Source organism: Mus pahari, chromosome 13, assembly GCF_900095145.1.
Source record: "Mus pahari chromosome 13, PAHARI_EIJ_v1.1, whole genome shotgun sequence".
Lineage (NCBI taxonomy): Eukaryota > Metazoa > Chordata > Mammalia > Rodentia > Muridae > Mus > Mus pahari.
The window spans coordinates 54,949,378-54,964,599 of NC_034602.1; the positions used below are offsets into that span (position 1 = coordinate 54,949,378).

General features: G+C 45.1%; 1 protein-coding gene across 1 annotated transcript in view; it reads right to left on the bottom strand.

Moving 5' to 3' along the window:
• Window positions 1-5,672: 5,672 nt before the first annotated feature.
• The window catches only part of Rell1 (RELT like 1), a 61,263-nt gene continuing 51,713 nt past the window's right edge, over window positions 5,673-15,222 (bottom strand). The window contains exon 7 of the mRNA XM_021210824.1: window positions 5,673-7,793. The gene's annotated coding sequence lies outside the window, so the exon portion shown is untranslated. The remainder of the gene's footprint in view (window positions 7,794-15,222) is intronic.

Genomic DNA, 15,222 nt, shown 5'->3' on the forward strand with positions numbered 1-15,222 from the left:
CCCACATCCCAGAACCCACATCCCAGAACTCACATCCCAGGGCCCACATCCCAGGACCCACATCCCAGGACTCACATCCCAGGACCCACATCCCAGGACCCACATCCCAGGGCCCACATCCCAGAATTCACATCCCAGGACCCACATCCCAGGGCCCACATTCCAGGGCCCACATCCCAGAACTCACATCCCAGGACCCACATCCCAGGACCCACATCCCAGGACCCACATCCCAGGGCCCACATCCCAGGGCCCACATCTCAGGACCCACATCTCAGGGCCCACATCCCAGGGCCCACATCCCAGAACTCACATCCCAGGACCCACATCTCAGGACCCACATCCCAGGGCCCACATCCCAGGACCCACATTGGGCCACCCATGACCAATGTAACTCCAGCTCCAGGGTGTGTGCCTCCATCTTCTGGCTTCCAGCTTTCCCAGGCACATGCATACATACATGGCAGACACACAGGTTCTAACTAAGCACTTTAATTGGCAGTCCGCCACATGTACATGGCAGATGCATAGACACATACATAAACATAAATTAAAACAGATCTTAAACAAAGAAAGGAGAATCCTGATGCTTTAAAAGCCAAACATTGTGAGGAATGTATCATTATAAAATAACAATGTAACAGGGGGGCATAATGGTACACATCCATAATCCCAGCTCTCAAGAGGATGAGGCAGGAAGGTTGTGAGTTCAAGTCTAGCCTGGGTTATATAATGATTCATTGTCTCAAACAAGCAAGGAAGGAAGGACAGATGGACAGGAGGGAGGGAAAAAGAATTCTGGGGATGTCGCTTGATTGGTCAAGTGTTTTCCTTGCATGTGCAAAACCCTAGGTTCCATTCCAAGCATCAAATAAAACCATGTGGTACACACACTTGTTATCCCAGCTCTCAAGAATGTCCAAACTTCAAGCTCAGGTCTGTAGAGATGGCTCAGTGGTTAAAACATGAACTGGTCTTCCATAGGCCCCAAGTTTGGTTCACAGCACACACATCAGACAGTTCACATCTGTCTGTAACTGCAAGTCCAACAGATCCGATGCCTCTGTAGGAGAGTGTACTCACGTGCACATAACCACATACAGACGCACACACATGCAAAGAATTTAAAAATAAATATTTAAAAAAATTCAAGGTCATCCTCAACTACACAGCTAGTTAGGGCCAGCCTGAGCTTATGTGACATCTTTTATCAAAAGCTCGAGAGAGAGAGAGAGAGAGAGAGAGAGAGAGAGAGAGAGAGAGAGAGAGAGAGAGAGAGAGAGAGAGGAAAGAGAAAACTCAAGAAAAATAAATTTGATCTCCAGGTTATACTCAGAATATAATATTCCTAAAGCTATGGAAAAGGATGCATGTGGCCCTCAGACATATATGTAAGGAGGATTTCTTAGGTCCACGAGGGGTCGGCCTGTGGTCTGGGGCCAGTCAAGATGCTCTTCTGTCTAAAACATTGATGACTGAAGAGCGGCCAAAGGTTTAAACTACGAATTTGCAAATCCGGACTCACTCATAAAGTTTTTCATGACATCGGCCATAAACCAGATGACAATCTAGCAAAAATGGATGTCATATTTAAACTATAATTTATTTATTTATTTATGGCTTACTTATTTATAGCAAGATGAAATAACTATATACACACTACTTCAAAAATAATTGGCTGGGATAGATGGCTATTGAATTATTGACTGAGATCCTCTCCATCAATTGTGTCTGCGAGCCAATCCTGCCTGTGTGTACTGAGATCCACTTCTTCAGTCACATCATGTGCAAAGCAGAGAGGCGATGGCCAGGCCTCCCTCTGCACCTCGAGACCACACTGAGACATACAGTGCTTCTCACCTGCCCAGCTCCTGGCAAGCCATCACTATTAGCTGTCTTCCGGTCACTTGGCTAAGGCCACTGGCTCACTTTTCAAAAGTCACGTTCAACATCTTCTTAGTAACTAACTCTTAACTGCTACACACCAAAGCTCTCCAAACCACTTCTGATGACACCCATCTCTAAAGTGATAAAGTAACCCTTTCCCACTTACATCGTCAATTATCACCCAACATTAAAAATACAGTACAGAGGTACTTACCTGGAACACACTTTATCCCCCTTACTGACTGGCGCACCCACAGGGGTTCACACCCACTTACACTTTTAGGTCACATCGCCCTTGAAATGAGTAGCTCATATTACGATCAATCTTTCGTTTAGCGTTCCTTATTCAGAACGTAATCGTGTTGAGGGCCGGTGGGATCTTAAAAGATCACTATAAGGCTATGGAGGCTCCAATCTCATGAACAAACAGTTTATTTCTCAAGTAACAGCTTCGGGTCTCGAGACAGAACTAAGGAGTGAGTTGTGTCTTGTGGGGTTGCGTTGGCTACCCTGAGAGCGGGTCACCCTGGAGATTTTCCTCTTCTCTGAATCTTCCTTGGCCCGTCTCACAAACCCTCTCGCTACAGTGATGGTGCACCTGCCATTGTCCAGGGAACATCAAGGGCTTTATTAAATGTGGCTGCTAAGCTCAGACTTTTCAACCTCCCAATCTCGGGAGCAGTTAAGCCTTTTATCCTTTTAAACCATTCAACCCCAGTTATCTTGGTTATAGCCGTTTGACTCTACATCGAAGGTCAAGCTATCCCTCTGAGTCCCAATTGCTTAGTCACACCATTTCTATGACAGCATTTAGGGCCTGAGGTTCCCTCCACAGTCATTCCCGCCTTCATCTGTGTTCACAGGCACACAGGTGGCCTCAGACAGTGAGGAAGCATTTGATGGGAAAAACAAGATAGATTGACAGGGTCAGAAAAAATGGTCAAGAAAAAAAAACCAAACTTGCTCCTTTACTCTCATTAGCTGCTAGTGATATCCTTTATTTTTAAAGGTTTATTCATTCTGCCAACACATCATGGGGGCTCTGCACACTAATGCACACAAAAGGCCGGATCATACCCCACTGCAGTTCCTACATCCAACCAGAAGAGGGAGCCAAAGTGCTATCTCTGTGCAAGATGGCTGTTCAGAGTCAAACACTTGGCTACAAAGCTCCAAGTTGTGCGGACCCCATTTGTAAGTCCCCCTAGCTTTCACTTTTTTTCACTGTAAGTTTTGGATAGCGCAAGGCTGGCCAGCAAGACAGACTTGTGAAGGAAATGCAGAAGTGTGCAAAACCAAAAACAGTGCCCCAAAACCATAGATCCTCCAGGAGCCCAGGTACAGAGAGCAGGGGCATCCAGACGGGCCATGATTTGCCACATCCCCAACACTGACAAACGTGAAATCTAAACAAGGCCTTGGCACCCCTAATCTGCCTCACACGCGCGCCCGGAAAGTCCGATTCAAAGCAAAGTATGAAGTGAGGAATCCAGGGAATTTCCAGGATCGTCCCTGGTGCACACATTTCAGGGACGAAATTTTTCCTGGGGTGAAATTTATGTCAGCTTTTCCATTTCCTCGACCTACTCGGGAGGAAATCTGCACACACTCTGAAGTATGACTCAAGTGACCAGTTTTGTGGACACCCGAAGTCCAAAAGCAAAAAGAGCTGAGTGTAGTATCACATTCTGTTCATGGTGGCTCTCCTGGGGTAGTTTTCAACTATGTGTATGTCTGCATCGAAAAAGTTATTATATAGTAAGAGTGGTGTTTCCTACAAAGTTGAAAGTAACATAAGGTTAAAATGAACGGAACAAGTATGGAGGCAGGGGACCATGTGGACTCTTTAACACACAGCAACACAAAGATGTGTCCCTGGATATGGGTTACTATACAGAGGGCAGAGGCTGCGACAACCAGTACCAATGAGAACAGCCCATGTCCTTATTTTTAAAAATACCCATGCCCTAGTAAAATGACTTAGGGATCCTTAGATATGCAGTTGGTTCTAAGACTGGGAGGTTGAGGTTTCGTCTGTTGCTATGAACTGTAACGCTGAGTGTGTGCGGGGGGCGAGACCTGGTTGTCCCAGAGAGTCCCCATATAGATTCAGGTTATTTCTGATTGGCGAATCAAGATGCCTGCAGCCTATAGCTGGGCAGAATTGAGATAGGTGGGGGCTAGTGTTGCCAGCGGCACTGGAGTTGGAGAAGATCCTAAGGGCAGAGAGAAAGGTAAGAGAAGGGAGTAAGATGCCATGGAAGGAAGAAAGCATGGTCCTGAGGGCTGACCAATGGAAGTTAAAAGCAGCCCAGATGAAACACAGTAATAACTCAGGGTTATCAACAGGAAATAGATTTTAATGGCATAGAGGGTAGATATCTGCCCAGCTGTGCTATTTAAGGCTTATTGTAAATATAAAGGCGCTGTGTGTCTTTTATCTAGGAACGAAATGGTCAAAGTCAGGGTAGAAACCCCAAATTGAGATTAAATTTTTTTTTACAACACTGGGGGCAAGGAACAAGAAAATAAGAAGAGCCCAGGGCACCTTCTGGGACACAAAGTAATAAGGGGCTGGAGAGGGCGAGACAGAGGAGCGTGGGGGAAGGGGAGAGAGAGAGCACCACGCCAAAAGCTTCAGCCTGAAAGAGCTTCCATTACAGAAAACGTCCTCTCGGGAATGGCGTTGTGCTCCCTTGTCCTGCTCCCCTGCCCCCAGAAAAAACCCCACACTGATACTGAAATCTCAACACCTAGAACAGGACTCGTGTGACCCTACTGGGAGCTAGGGTCTTTGCAAATGTAACCAAGTTAAGACGAGTTCTTGGGATGGATTGCAGTGGGCCCCTAAGCCAAAGGGGCAGATGGCCTTAAAAGGAGGGACAGGACATACACACAGAAGGACATCTCAAGACACAGATCTTCAATGATGCAGAACTTCAAACCAGGCAATGCTGAGAACTTCCTAACAAACACCTCCCTCAGAAGACAGGATGGACCTAACCCTGGAGAAAATGTCGTTTCCAGCTCTGGCCTGAATTAGATTTCTATGTTGCCTTAGTCGCCAAGCTCTTGGTAACGTGTTGATTGGAGTCCGGGGGAAACCAACTCCAATGGGTTGGAGCTAGCAGAGGAAAATGTAAACACAGATAAGTTACTGACCTCAACCCCTAGTATCTTCCCCCTTCAATACAGAGATACAAATAGTAACTGTAACATACTGAAGCCTGCTAGACAGGACAACCAAATGACGAGGTGGCACATGTCAACTCCACACGCCCTCACATGAGGCAACTGGGAAAACACATCACCATGTAGCATCCTTACCAATGCAAAACCTCAGGCCTCTCCATGAGAAAGAGTTGCCCCGCCAACTCGAAGGACACTGTAGAGAGCAGAGCGGTTGACTACAGTGCTGTGACCATGAGACCGGGCTGGGGAGCGGTCTACGGAGATGCAATAACTCAGGGTGAAGTGGGACTCCCCACCCCGAGTCCTCATTCCTCAATCTTGGACCAATGATGCTTTCTTAGTCATGATCATGTCCCTATGGTGATGTAAGATGTTGACCATTAAGATTAGCAGACTGAGGGGTACACATAAACTCCACACTATATTTATTTCTCTATGTCCCAAATCATCCAATTAAGAAAGGAAACATAGTTTGGGGTAAGGAGAGGTAGAGGTGCTATGAAAGGGGAAATCCAATGAGACCAGCCCAGCGATTACTCAACAAGCTATGACTTAAGAAGCTGGTCCTGTAGGATGTAGCTCATTCAAGCACGCTGGTTTAATGCTTTTATTTTTAACTCTGCTTTGGTAGTACAAAATTCATAAAAAGTACAAACCAGACAGTTAAAAATACATTTGACACTGGAAACCGAAAATTTTTCTTTACAAATTTTTTTTACATCAAGATGGCAACGGACTGACTCATTCCTTACACCAAGAAGCGATCCATCATTAGTGTTGTGGACAGTGAACTTGTCTAGGATCCTCAGGACTTCTGAGGGAGGAGGGAGGAGGAGGGACCCTAAACGCCAACTGTGCTGGGAACACTCAGGATGCTCACCAGACTGAACCAACCAGGACAAAGCTTATGTGTTGAACGTACTAAATGTTTAATTTTTGGCATCTCTGGAAGCCAGTCACCCATCTGCTCAAGTATTAGAAAATGTTTAAAATGTACTCTGGGTATATAAATACAATCTTAAATATCTTTGCTTATTTTTTTTGTTTGTTTTTTGTTTTTTTTTTATTGCTATAGAAAGTGCTCTACATTGAATAAAATTAAAAAAATAATTAAAGCTGAAGAATCTTACATATTAGCCCATCACCATTTAAAGGACATCTTTTTTTTTTTTGCAAAATGTATAGGTTTGTTTGTTTGTTTGTTTGTTTGTTTGTTTAAAAGTAAAAATATCAGCTTAGCTGCACAAACATTAATCCCATGAGCACACACTCTACTTCCTGGACCACAGTGAACTTGGCATACACACTGGCGTCTCTGCTTTGTAGACACAACACACGTACCAAGTCATTAGCTGCCAGTGTGGGTTCACACCAAGCTGCATCCACCATTCACATAAAATGTTTGGGGGAAAAAAAAAAAGTTAGTTCATGTCCAGAAGCAGATTTTTTTAAACAGAAAATGGCCTGGGGTGTATTTTTAAAAATCTTCCCCCCCCACCTTTTTTTTTTCTACTTTATTTTTGTACAGCCAAATTAAAAACAAAAGATAAAAAAGAAACAAACAAAAACCCCAGACCACACCCAGTACTGAATGCATCACACCAATGGAAGTGGGGCATAAAGCTTGCCTCACCCCCACCCCCACCCCAGACCTATGCACTTTGAGGCGGTTTATAAAACAAGGCCAAGAGAGAGCCCTACCGGGCAAGAAGCCCCTAAGACTGGTAGAGCATGCCCGAAGGTGCTCTACCACTAAGCGATAGCCCAGGCCTCTCTTCACTTTTTTTGTTGGAAGACAGCGCTGGCTACCCCCTGAACACTCCGTAGCACGGGGAGCCTTGAACTTGCAATCTTCCTAGGAAGCTATTACCAGGCATCGGCTACAGCAGGACCCTGAGTAAAATGGCAGAGGTCTCGAGGGTGCGTTTGCATAAGAGGAGAGTTCTGGTTTGGCCTTTGGGTGCCTTTAAACCTTTTTCCCTTTGACTCAGTCAGACTAAGAGACAACTGTGTCGATTAAGTTCAATAAAAACAGTCATAGTCTCTATATCTTCTAAGTGACCAGAGAATGACCAGGTCGGGGGGGGGGGGGGGGCGGCGGCAGGCTGACGGGAGCTGGGGTCAGTGCTGGATTCTTGGTCCAGGAATCTTTAGTGCAGGGTGCCTGTGGTTCCATCGGATCCCGTGACGTCCTGGGGGATTATCTTCTGAGCACGAGATGGTTCCAGGGACCTTTTGCAGGCCAGAGTCTTCTGTAACAGCTCAACCGTGTGTATGAAGATCTTATCGCCAATGTCAACATGGAATCTGGGGTTCGGGAACAGATGTGAGCACGCCAACACAAGCTCAGGCTGTAAATGGCTCCACTGTTTGTGCATAATGCTGTGATTCCGAGGGAGGAGCTGCCTGGGTCTGGAACAGCCGGGAATGTGCAACTGGGGACGGGACGGTCCGCGAGTGTAAGAGGAAGAGCGCTTTCCCTCTTGGAAACGGAACTAAAACTTTCATCGCACCTTTTATGCCCCAAACTTCTTTCAAAGCAAGCTGAACTCTGTGTCCAGCATAGCAAAAAAATATGCCCTTTTGGGTTTGATCCGCATGCCCATTGACTTCATGACAGAAACTGTATAAAATATATAAAAATATTCCCTAGGCAACTTCATTATCTTGCAAGTTCGGAGTCTCTCAGAACTCTTCAAGAAAGCCAGCAGCTGCTGCAAGAGAAAACAACAAAGAGGAAAGCTGTGACAAAAGGGGACATCCCACCTGCTCATCTGCCTGAGTAAATGACACAGGAAAGCTGTGATCCCTCCTGACCCCACCCCCCAGCTGACCCACTGGATCATCCCCGCCCCATTACACCTAGAATTCAGTCCAACAACACCTAAGGACCTCCTCCTTGTCACTAAGAAACACTTGAGCAGTGACTCTCAACCTCTGCGTCGCAACCCCCAAAAGACCTTTGGAAAACATAGATATTTACATTAGGATTCATAACAGCATCGAAATTATGAAGAAGCAACAAAATTGTTTTATGGTTGGGGTGTCACTCAGCATCAGGAACTGTATTAAAGGGTTGCAGCTCTTCACAGAAGCTCCCACGGCAGCAGATACTCCCCATGGCAGCAGGTACTCCCCATGGCAGCAGATACTCCCACACTCTGCCTGTGATCCCTGGTTCACTCTCCAGGGAAAAGGGATCTTAACCACTGCTTCTGAGCTGTCATTGTCACATGCTGCAGGGTGATGACCTCAGTCATACTTATAAAACAGCTTTCTATGTCCCAAATATCTCCTGTCATTCACAGCTTTTATACCCTTGTATGCTCCTGAAATTCTTAAGATGCCATTGTATACTAAAACATGCATGCTGTGTAGGAAACCTATGCAAACCTCTACTAAGGAGCAGAGCCTTCCCATCTGCCATACGTGTTGGCCGATAAATGCTGAATGTAAGAGAGAAGAGGGCAGCTTGCAGAAATACAGAAAACTAACAAACGTTAGCCACCACATCTTAGTTTAAGAACATACTATTCACAAGCCAGGTCTGGGGACACAGACTTATAATCTTAGCTAGAGGCTGAGGAAGGAGAATCCTAAGCTCAAGCCTGTGTGGGTTGCACAGTGAATTCAAGACCAGACTGGGAAGCTTAACGAAACCCAGTAAAAGGTAAAAAAGAAAAGAAAGAAAGAAAGAAAGAAAGAAAGAAAGAAAGAAAGAAAGAAAGAAAGAAAAGAAAAGAAAAGAAAAGAAAAGAAAAGAAAAGAAAAGAAAAGAAAAGAAAAGAAAAGAAAAGAAAAGAAAAGAAAGAGGGGTTGCTCAAAAGGAGAACATTTGCCTAGCTTGGACAAGGCCCTGGGTTCAATCTCCAGTAACTCACATATTTGCTGGAGAGAGAAGAAGGGAGGGAAGGAGGAAGGAGAGGGAGAGGGAAGGAGAACAAAAATTTACCCTTCAAGGCATGCACTCCAAGGTTATCCACTATTTTAAAGGTATTTTTATTGTATAAGTATTCATGTTTGCCTAAACATATGTTTGTGCACACAGTGCATAGCTGGTCCCCAAGGAGGCCAGGGAGGGCATTAGATACGCTGGAACTGAAGTGAAGGATGGACAGGAGCCACACTGAGAACTGAACGCAGGTCCTCTCCGAAAGCAGCCAATATTCTTCACCAGTCTCTTGAGCAGTCTCTCCAGGCTCCAAGGTCATCAGTTCATTTTTCTCAACATTCCTGATATTCATAATGACTTATGATAGAAGGGGAGGAGCCTGACTTTTCCAAAGAAGATGAACTGGATGAAGGACCACATGGAAATGAAATACTGTCCCCTAAAGTGTCACAAGTCAAGCTTTTAGTTCTAATCAAACAAGTGATGTCTCCGTGGAGCTGACACAAGGGTTTGTGCATGGGGACAGCCAGTGTCACTTTCGGGAAGGACTCAGTAGACAGTTAACATTCTAGCACAGAAAAGGTTACAAGGAGGCCTGGTAGAGAAATGTAAAAATGCCCCCCCACACACACACACCCCAAAGAGTTAAAAACTATGTTAAGAGTTTTAGGACATTACCTAGAAAGTATGTATTGGGCTTTTTTATGACTGCTCTTTAAGTGACTTTTTGTATCCTGAAAGTCACAAAGTCCAGGACAATGAGGTCAGGTCTGGAATACAACATCTCATCAGAGTGAAAAGGCATGGTAATCCATACTTGTAATTTCAGGAGTCAAGAAGCTGAGGCAGGAGGACTGCCACAAAAATCAAGGACAACTGGGACCACAGAGACCTTTTCTCAGAACAAACAAACAAACAAACAAGGGAAGAAGGAAAGGAAAGGAAAGGAAAGGAAAGGAAAGGAAAGGAAAGGAAAGGAAAGGAAAGGAAAGGAAAGGAAAGGAAAGGAAAGGAAAGGAAAAGAAAAGAAAAGAAAAGAAAAGAAAAGAAAAGAAAAGAAAAGAAAAGAAAAGAAAAGAAAAGAAAAGAAAAAGAGATCATTCCAACCCAGAATTTATCCCTTGACAGAATCACAGAAGATCCCACCAATCTCCAGGGGTGGGAACTAAAGACCCAGGGTGGGCCAACAAGAGGGTAAGATCAAAGGTCTAGATTCAAACCTAGATCCTTAGTCCTGGCTGCTGAAGGTGGCTGTCCTTTGGCATCCCCAGCAGGGCAATGAGGTTTGCCCTAAACTGACAGATACTCAGTGTTTATCATGGTACCCAGCAGCCAAAGCCTCCAGCAGGAAGACAAGCATCAGGTTGTCTTCCAGCGTTCAGTCCTCGGCTCTCAACAGCCACCTCTCAAGCTGATCTTAAACACTGCCCTGTGCGCTGTTATCTCTGCACAGGGATGTGGAAAATCCAAACTGCTGCTTCGGGACCTCTGGAACTGTGCAGCCCAGAGAAGGCAGCTACACAGAAGCCCCTCCCATCTGGTCTCTGCTCCATGCAAGGTGGCGATGAACTTCCAGGTAAACACCTGCCTCACCCGTCTCATCATAATGACAATTTAGAGAGGGAAAATGATACCACACACTCACAGACAGGATCAGCCTAGGGCCCAGAAGCCACACCCAAGGATAGCTAGGGTGTGGAATCGTAAACTTCCTTAAATATCAAGATAGTGAGTTTTGTCTTGTTTGGGGGGCAACTCAGTTGCGCTGTTCTCAGTTACGAGTTGTGTGAACAATATACCACACGATGTCAAAAGGTTGGCATGCAAACGTCCAACTGTGGCCTATTTTCTATGGATGAAATGCAGTACCTAAAAAGTGTGGAGTGCATTTGGTATGTTTTTTTCCCATTTGTTTATTTATTTCTTCACTTCACATCCTGATCGAAGCCCCCATCTCCTCTGGCTATCTCCCCCACACCCCTCCTCTGAGAAAGGGGAGGCTGCCCTGGGTATCAACCCCTCCTGGCACATCAAGTCACCGCGAGACTAGGCACACCTTTTCCCACTGAGGCTAGACAAGGCAGCTCAGTTAGGGGACCGGGATCCACAGGCAGGCAAGAGTCAGGGACAGCCCCTGTTCCAGTAGTTAGCGAACCTGCACACATCTGCTAGATATGGGGGGTGGGGGGGAGGGGTTGTAGATCCAGCCCATGATTGCTCTTTGGTTGGTGGTTCAGTTTCTGGGAGCCCCCAAGGGTGCATGTGGCATGTTTTAACAATCCTAAATTCCATCCCCTATTTTATGGGAAAGGGACTGGATCCTTATTGACAAGTAAACCCAAACTGAATCAGTACTTCTTTACCACTTCAAACCAGTGTTAAAAGAACCCTTCCACACCAGCCAACAAAGATCAGAGCTTCTTGTGGCCTGCACAGAAGCCACAGAGCCCAACAAGAATGGGCAGAGTGTAGAGGGTGTCCTCCTCCAGGTGTCCATCTGCAGAGAAGCCCTGTGCTTCAGAAACCACCTCTCCCTGTGGGGAAGATGCAATACAGATTTAGACAAATGGACACCCAAACTGGGAGAGATTGAGAAAGGCTTTGGTGCACAGAATCAAAACTGCTTCCCTCATAAAACAAGACTGGTGGGAAGAATGAACTTAAGTCACTAAAGATTCATCAGAAGCAAAAGAAAAGGTTGGTGCTTCTCTGAAAGTTGTAACTTTATATACTATTGCCTTAACTGCAAAGACAGAATAATGCCATTGTCAAAGATCTCAGTGAATTAAATCCCCACTGAGCCTGGCAAACACAGAAGTGGATGCTCACAGCCAGCTATTGGATGGAACACAGGGTCCCCAATGGAGGAGCTAGAGAAAGTACCCAAGGACCTGAAGGGGGCTGCAACCCTGTAGGTGGAACAACAATATGAACTAACCAGCACCCCCTGAGTTTGTGTCTCTAGCTGCATATGTAGCAGAAGATGGCCTAATCGGCCATCACTGGGAATAGAGGCCCCTTGGTCTTGCAAACTTTATATGACCCAGCACAGGGGAAGGTCAGGGCCAAGTAGTGGGAGTGGGTGGGGAGCAGAGGCGGGNGGGGGGGTATAGGGAACTTTTGGGATAGCATTTGAAATGTAAATAAAGAAAATAATAATTTAAAAAAAGTGAAAAAAAATAAATCCCCACTGAAGAAACCTTAACATTCTCTCCAGTGGCTGGACATTAAGGAAGCTAAAAGGAACAGGTTCCAACGCTGTCTTATATATTCCCTCCTCATGTTATCTGTAACTCAGACTCTTGGGTCAGAGGCCGTCTTTAAGGTTCTGCCATTTCTAGAGTATCAGCACAAAGATCTCTATTGGTGAAACTCCCTCCATCTCCCTCCACCCTCTGAATCAGTGGCCAGGTAAAACTGGCCTGCAGCCAGACATGGTGACTCGTGCTGATAATCCCAGCACTAGGGTCTCAGAGGCAGGAGGATTGCTACAAATTCAGGGCCAATCTGGGCTATAGAATAAGAGTCTATACAAAAACAAAAACAAAACTATACAAAGACAAACAAAAAAAAACCCACAAAACAAACAAAAAGTCTATACAAAAAATACAAACTGAAACAAAAACTCATTTAGTGTCTCTTTAATCTCAGAAGGCTCCATTTGGATGTGAGCTTGCGCTGTCAGGCTCACATTCACACCCACCATTGTTGAAAGACAAGACTGAAGCCCTTTAAATTTCATTATTAATAATGTTGAGCTGTCTCTGTTTATCTCTGCCTCTCTCACTCTAACTCTGCTCTCACTCCTGTCCCCACCCCACCCCCCACATACACACACACATACACACACAGACAGGGTTCAGCCTTGGCTGGCCTGGAACTCACAATGTAGACAAGGCTGGCCTTGAAATCAAAGATATTTGACTGCATCTGCCTCCTGTGTGCTGTCATGCACCGCCATATCCAGTCTAAATTGGGCATTTTTCATATTTGCTGATCACTGTATTTTCAATAACATACAGCTCTCATTTTGATGAGGGGTTTAAATAATTAAAACCTTAGCTTTTAAATAGCAAACGGGAGCAAGTATTTATAGATGGATCATTGGGGGGGGGGGGTTGTTAAAGTCCTTATAGATGTTTCCACTCAAAATCAAAATACTTAAAGAAACAAACAGAACCCTAACAGACATTAGTGAATAGTTTTTGCAAATTCTATTCACTTCTTTCCTGAATCACGCCCAGAGAAATCAAGACTTAACAGAGCTGGGGTTTCTGATGCTTTCCTTGCTCTGGGAGCCTGCAGGGTGCCCCTGAACTGGGTTATGCACCAGTAGCAACGCACGTTCTCAGCAACACTGGGTTACCCAAGTGCTGAGAACTGGACACTACAAATTCTGCAGCCCTCCCTTGGGAAGGGGAGACTAGGGAGGAGTTTCTGCCACTGATGTCTAGTGTGGCTCTGGACCTACCTAGAGAAATGAGGACTAAACAATCCTGAGTCTCTGCTCTCCTCTGACTTCAGTCTCCTCTGAGCTAATGCAGATAACACGACTGCATAGCATCGCCTTCTGGTGACGATGAACAGCACAGCCAGGGCTGTCATGTGTCTAAGGAGCTGGAGGGCAGCTGACTGCCTTCAGTCAGCATCTACCTGAGGATGGGATGAGGGTCTACTTAGCCTCTCTGAGCCTCAAGGGAAACAAAAAATATATAACTCATATATATATATATATATATATATATATATATATATATATATATACACACACATATATATACATATACACATATATGTATACATATGTATATGTGTGTATATACATATACACACACACACACATATATACACATATATAAAACCATTTAAATAGAGCTCACCTGATATAATACAAGCAGAGTGTTTCTTATCTAAAGTAGTTGTTGGGACCTTATGTTTCTGATTTCTGAGCTTGTTTTTTGTTGTTGTTTTGGTTTTTGGTTGTTTTTTGTTTTTCCACTGTGGGCAGGCTTGAGGGTACACTGTGACAGGATGAGCTCAAGGAGGTCAGAGGCTAACTTGCAGTCATCAGTAGTCTCTTCCACTCTGTGGAGTCATGGGGGAAGCAGGCCCCATGACCTGGCAGTATGCGCCTTTCTTTACCAGCTGAGTCATCCCTCTGGTCCTGCTGAGTTTTCAGATTTTATACTATGTTGTGAGCACTCGAAACCTGAACTGCTCTTAAAAAACAAAAACCGTTTTTTGAGACTTGTTTTGGTGCCCAAAAACGTTTTGACTCTGGCACATTTTGGATCTCAGATGTTCAGGTTAGAAATAACACTCAGCTATTCAGTACCAAGGAACACTGTGACAAGCAGTCACAGACAGACAGACAGAGAGGCCGAGGCGGCAGCAGCACTGCCATGTGTCTAAGATCCCAGCTAATGAGATCAGAATCGATTCCAGAGCTCTGGTGGAATCTACAGGCACTGCACACCCTGTCCGAGAAAATAGGCCGTGCATTTTACTTTGGCTACTTCATGTGCATGGATGCCAAAGTATTATGGTACAAGTTATGAAAATGAAAGTACTGGTTACAACTATCAATACCATAATTTAAAAAAAAAAAATCTCCTAAAGCATTTTGTTTTCTGCTTCCCATGGGCTTCCCAAGGTCTGTCTTTAGGTCCCCAAGGTCCCTGAGCCACTAATGCTGCAGAGTCGATGATGAACAGAGCAGAGATATTACGGCTCCTTTTTTTCTATGTCTTATCAAAGGGCTGTCAGGGCTAAAATGTGTAGTCTTACACACTGCTTTTCCCCATGGCCCAGCACAGCACAGTGCCTGGCACCAAAAAGGGGCTCAATAGACTCTTTTGAAATAGACTACTGTGTCTGGGTTGAATTGTTACAATCGCTGATCCTTTTAGATCTAAAGATTTATGACCTTGGTCTCCCTGGGACAAGACTAAATCCAGTGCTCACAAAACAGCCAAGTTTGTCCGGGCAGAGCTTTAAAAGCTAACCACATCAGATGATTCCACAGGGTCCAAACAAGGCTGTCTGTGGTGATTTAAATGAGAATTGTCCCCATTGGCTCATATGTTTGAATAATCCGTTCTCAGTTGGTGGAACTGTTTGGGAAGGATCAGGAGGTGTGGCCTTGGTGTATCACTGGGGGTGGACTATGAGGTTTCAAAAGTCTATGCCATTTCCAATCTCTCTCTCTCTCTCTCTCTCTCTCTCTCTCTCTCTCTCTCTCTCTCTCTCTC